Below are 6,046 nucleotides of genomic sequence, written 5' to 3'. Positions count from 1 at the left end.
AAGTATTTTTTCTATTGTATCATATCACCGACACTTGATGCATGGATGGACAGAAATGGATGCGGAAATGGAGAAAGAGATGTAGAAATTGGGGTTTGAGCATAGACCTTATAAATATATGGACGTAGCTCCCATGATGTCATCCATTGGTTTGTGGACTCCCTTTTTGAAGCCTAGAGATTGGCATTTTGACCGTCGCCATCTTGGTTATTTGAAGCCGGAAACAGCTAGCGCCTAGTAGCGCGAGACCAGGGGTTTCCCACAGAGCCGCAGCGCGGCCTGCTAATGGTCCGTGATCTCCGTGATCACTGGACAGGTCACTGGACCTGTCAATCACGCCCAAAACATAGCTTCATTCTTTATTTTACTCTAAATGGGACCATAATTTGCAAAATAAACATCATGCTGTATTGAAGACTTGAAAGTAGTGGTTGAGACCATTATAAACTCATTAGGAAAGTGAGAAAATGAGTAATGTCATTTTCCCATTGACTTCGATGCAATCTGACTTATTTTTTGAACCAGTGGAGTCGCCCCCTGCTGGCAATTAGAAAGCATGCAGGTTTAAGGCACTTCCGCGTTGGCTTCACTTTTCAGTGCCGAAGGTAGCTCCTTGATAAGAACAGAGAGGAAGAGACCGGAAGAGTGTGTGGAAAGACGGAGCTTAAAGAGACAGGAAGGGTGTTTGGAGAGGCGGAGCTTAAAGAAAGAGACAGGAAGAGTGTATGGAAAGGCGGAGCTTAAAAAAAGAGGCATGTGTTGTTACAGTTGGAGCTGCTCTCTCTCGTTGATGGCATGATTCAGGGCTTTGGCTCTGGGAGCTGCCCACTGCGACCACAGTGTGCTACTGCTGGCCACTGAGCAGCTAGTCTCTTAAAACAGACTGTATCATCTACATCCGGCGAATGCAGCTAAACAGTCTGTACGTTACACCCCCAGAACATTCACAAGGAAGTTGGGGAAAAAAACCTTCAGACTGGAAGGAAGTTCGACGGAATCTGACCAATCACGACACGTGTGTCCATGAAAAATATGTTCCCCCCGGAACCTTAAACCGATGCAAGTTGCTAATGCTAGCAGTGCTTTAGATATACAGAATTACCATGGAAGCTACGCCGATGAAACCGGTGAAAGAAGACCCTGATAGACGTAAACGATGTATCCGCGGCTTGGAGGAACCTCGTGCAAGACGTGCACTTATTCCAGAGTTAAACGAAAGTGATGAGGTAAGTTGCTAACGTTACTGAGCTTATCGTTTGTCTTACTAATCAGCGTTAGCTAACAATAGTTACAGCAGTATACAGCTAGTTAGCGGCATATTGGATTCTGATTGGACTAATGAGCGGAAGACCCGCCTTTCTGCTGCCCATTCCAGTTGGTGCATGCTTCTCCCCCACGTATTACAGACGGTATGGTGGAAGCATTTGAAAATTGCGGAAGCCAACTCGTCTGTTTTAAGAGACTACTGAGCAGCTGGAGGGTCGGTGCCTTGCTCAATGGCACCCTGACAACAGTTGAGGGAGGGGAGAGCATTACTGTCCAGTGTCCCAACTGGTCCGGTCTTGTGGCAAAATGTATGTCCTGGCCGATTTCACACCGGGAAAGAAAATACCATAATTTTTATAAACATTTCACTGGATTACAAAGAATGCAGCCAGCTAGTTGCCTAATAATGAAAGGAGATCAGATCACGCTGGTTTGCGATCGTAGTACCATCTCAAACCACAAGTCTGCACTGATTCTAAGATCAGATCACGCTGGTTTGTGATCGTAGTACCATCTCAAACCACAAGTCTGCACTGATTCTACAAGGAAGTTGTCCGATTATAGCCTACATTACTCTAATGTTGTTTAAAGGGACACTCATTTGTGTATGAATGGCATCACTGGTCCACAACTGAACTCAAATCAACCCTCAATAACTGTCAAACTAAATGAGTGCCTGCAAAACGGTTTACAGTTTTCCGATATGTGTGAGTTTATGTGCAAAATAAATCGGCGTTGTTTTTTTCGGTGGAGTGTCCCTTTAAGTGCATTTCCTCCTCAGTGATTTCCTTGAGCAGTGGCAAAACAACAACCCATACCAAGGTCACACTGCCAGGGAAACACACTTAGAGGGGGTCAACATTTTGGCACAATATTTGGGATTCAAAATGGTGATTTCCCTCCTAACTCTGTCTGTTTTAAATAATTCTAGTTTTTAGGGGAGATACCACAACAATTATCTCAGCCAAAGTATTGATGATTTTGCACATTCACTTTTTTTTTTAATTTTAACTTTTTAAAAACTTTTCTTTACTCACTTCCTGTATGTATGTGTCAGTGTGCTTGGATGTCTGATTGATTGATTGATTGATTTTATTTGATGTATTGTAACAAAGAAAACATGGAACAGAGGACATGCATCTCGGAAAACATCATCAAGGATTAAAACACAATAAAGTCAAAGACTTGTTTCCATTGTGGTCCTTGGTCTAGGACAGACAATACAAACAACACGAAACAAGCATAAGTACAAAGAATGATAAAAGAGAGACATAGACTATAGACTACTATACAATACTAAAATACAAAACAATGCTCAAATACTAAAAGTAATAAAAATACATAAAATAATATCAAATTAAATGAAAGAGAACCAAGACAAAGTGCATCTATGCTGTGACATTATCTAAAAGCCAGGATTTGACCTTCATTTTAAAAGAAAGCTGGCTGGTAGTAGTCTTGATCGGGAGGGCTAACATGTTCCAGTTTACAGCTCCACTAAACCTAAAAGAACATTTGCCCATGTTGGTTTTGAACCTGGGCAGGCAAAGATCTGCTATACTAGCTCTGGTTTGATGAGCATGAGCGTCACCACTCCTCTGGAAATGATCCTTAAGATATTCAGGGGCCTTATTGTTGCAGATATTGTGGACCATACTGAGCTGCAGCTGGACCGCCCTGGCCTCTAGAGGGAGCCAGCCAAGCTGCTGAAAATGCTGTTTCCCAACGTGGTCTCTAGAGGATAGACCTAAGACAACCCTGATTAATTTGTTCTGGGAGACTTGTAATTTATCTTTGAGTACCTTTGACAGTCCTCCATACCAGGAGCAAATGGCATAATCAAAACAACATAAAACAAGAGAGCTAGCCAGCAAAAGCAGACTGGCTGCATCCAGTAAAGGAGCTTTTCTGGCTATGAATTTGGTTCTACCATTAACCTTGCTAATGGTTTTTAGAGCCATGGTTTCCCCACCCAGGCTGCTGTCTAAAATGCAACCCAGGTAGCTCACTGACGTTTTAGCAGGGAAGATCTGGCCTCCGAGGATAATTTCAGATGAAACCAATCTGCGCAACCTGGGTTTTGAACCAAATAAAATATATTCTGTTTTAGCCATATGAAGGGACAACTTGTTGTCAGTGAGCCATGCCTTGATGTGATCAAATTGTACTCTAAGAGTCGTCTGAATTTTAGACAGATCCTTGTCAGAGGCCAAAATGGCTGAATCATCTGCGTACAGAAACAAGTTAGAGTTACAAGCAGCTTGTAGGTCGTTTATGTAAATTAAAAACAGTAATGGACCTAAGACACTTCCTTGAGGGACCCCACACGTCACAGGCAGGGGCTTTGAAAGCTGGCCGAGGCATTCTGTCATTTGGTCCCTCTCTGACAGGTAGGAGGTGAACCAATTTAGGCCTGAAGGGCTAAGGCCAAGAGCAGAGAGTTTATTAAAAAGTAGGCTATGGTCTACCGTGTCAAAAGCTTTCTGGAGGTCAATTAAAATCATGCCACAGATTTTACCGACATCCATTTCTGAGCGGATAAAATCAGTCAGATAAAGAAGACAAGAGTCAGTTGAGTGAGACTTCCTAAAACCAGATTGAAATGAGTACAATAAATTGGACTCATTAATAAAATTGTAAAGCTGCTCATGGACTACTTTCTCCAGTACCTTAGAAGTGACACTGAGAATTGAAATAGGTCGATAATTACCCGGGTCTGACCTGTTGCCTTTTTTAAAAAGAGGTATTGTTTTGGCATGCTTCATGTCGAGGGGAACAATGCCTTGCTCAAGGGATAGATTTACAATGTGGCTGACTGAAGGTGCTATCGAATCTGCAGCGTCCTTTAAAAACCTGGCGGAAATATTGTCCAGACCAGTGGCTTTAGCACATTTAAGGCTCTTTAACAGATTGGCGATTTTTGCCACTGAGACTGGCTTGAAAGAAAAGCTGTTCGGAGTTGCCCCCAAACTGGCATAAAAGTCAAGAAGATGGCTCTGTCCAAAGGTTGCAGGGCCTGTGGGCAAGCAATCAACAAGTTTCTTAGCAATAGAAGTAAAAAAGGTATTAAAATGGTTAGCAATCTGATTTTTGTTCTTTACTTTTTCGCCATTAATATCTAAAAAGATACAAGGATTTGAGTCTTTACGTGGTTTTGTAGTGCAGCCCAAGTTTTTAAGTGTTTTCCAGAGAGTTTGTGGGTTGTCTTTGTTATCTCTGATCTGATCAGAGAAATAATTCGCTTTGGCCTCTCTGACCTTAGACTGTACCACATTTCTAAAACCTCTGAACAGCAGGAGGTCAGCTTGGTTACCTGACTTTTTAAACTGGGAGAGGGCCTTATCCCTGGAGCCGATGGCTTCAAGGATCTCCTGGGTAAACCACGGGTTGGATCTCTGCTTGATTCTGACAGTTCTGGCTGGGGCTACAGTATCAATGGCAGAAGAAAAAAGCTTTTTAAAGTTTCCCCAAGCCTGATTAACGTCATCTGAGTCTAAAATGGATGACCAGTCTAACAGATTAATCTCTTCAGTGAGCCTGGCCACAGAGTAGCGCTTAAGAGATCTAGCTGAGATGGATTTATGAGAATTAAAAGTAACACGATGAGCTCTCCTGGAGCAAAAAGTAAGAAAATGATCACTAATCCCATAAGTTAACACACCACTCTGGGAGATAGATTCAGTATCCGAGACTAAAATCAGATCAATAATGCTGCTAGATGAGCTACAGATTCTGGTGGGTTCACAGATCAGTTGAGTGAGTCCAAAAACCCTGCTACACCGGTCCAGGCCACTGAAAGTGGGACAGGATTTATTGGCTACATCAGTGTTAAAGTCACCCAACAAAATACATTCTCTCTGTAACAGATCATGACATTTCGATAAGGCTTGATCAAGCATGTCATAGAAGGAGTTTTGCTGCGGAGGACGATAACATATGCCGCACAGAATGGGTTTAGTTTTGGGGAGTGTGTACTACACTACATGGGACAAGTGTTTGAGTCAAAACTGCCCCACCAATTAAACATCTGTTCAAAGATAGAAGGTGGTCAACCACTTGAGAAACTTTATGAATGAGCCATAACCAAACCATAATAACTTAGTAAGGCTGGCCAACAACATGACCTCTGCACTCAACCACGTCCTGTGGACCAGTCAAACTAAAACTGAGGCTTAGTCACAGACCAAGTGTACGTTCAAAGGTGTTGGATGTTTGTCTTCTGCGATTGTAATGTCATGTTAAATGTATGTAATGTATCTTTGTGTCCTGTTTTTAATGTCTGTCTTTTTGTGATGTTGTAAATGGAGCTGCTATGATGCAAGAACAATCAATCATAAATGTATGTATTAATAATGGCTGTCTGTCAATCATTAATGATTGACAGATTGCGCATGCGTCAGAGTTGTGTTCCACCCGCCAGCAGCTCCTGCAACTCTATGCTTTTTTATTCATTTCTAAGCGTTATTTTTTATCTTACATGCTAGCGCTTGGTTGTTTTAGCTTTTTATGTTATAATTATAAAAAGTCTCGATAATCGGACGCTTTGATCCTACATTTTAAGCGGTTTAAAAAAAACTTCCGGGTGCGGTTGGCGTCCAATCCCTGCCTGCTTAGCATGACAGCTGCTAGCTATTGCTAGCCTCGAACACCAATCTGAGACATCGGAGACCAAGGCTACAGAATCCGCTTACCAGAGGTTGTCCCACCGCAGCAGGCCCAGTCTTTGGGCCTGTGTCGGTAAGTTTTGACCCAACAAAGACCTCCTGTGCACGTCTACTTT

This window comes from Poromitra crassiceps (assembly GCF_964638095.1).
Source record: "Poromitra crassiceps genome assembly, chromosome: 2".
In the NCBI taxonomy this organism is placed as follows: Eukaryota; Metazoa; Chordata; class Actinopteri; order Beryciformes; family Melamphaidae; genus Poromitra; species Poromitra crassiceps.
The sequence above is the reverse complement of the archived record's forward strand: the minus strand, read 5'-3'. Positions refer to the sequence as shown.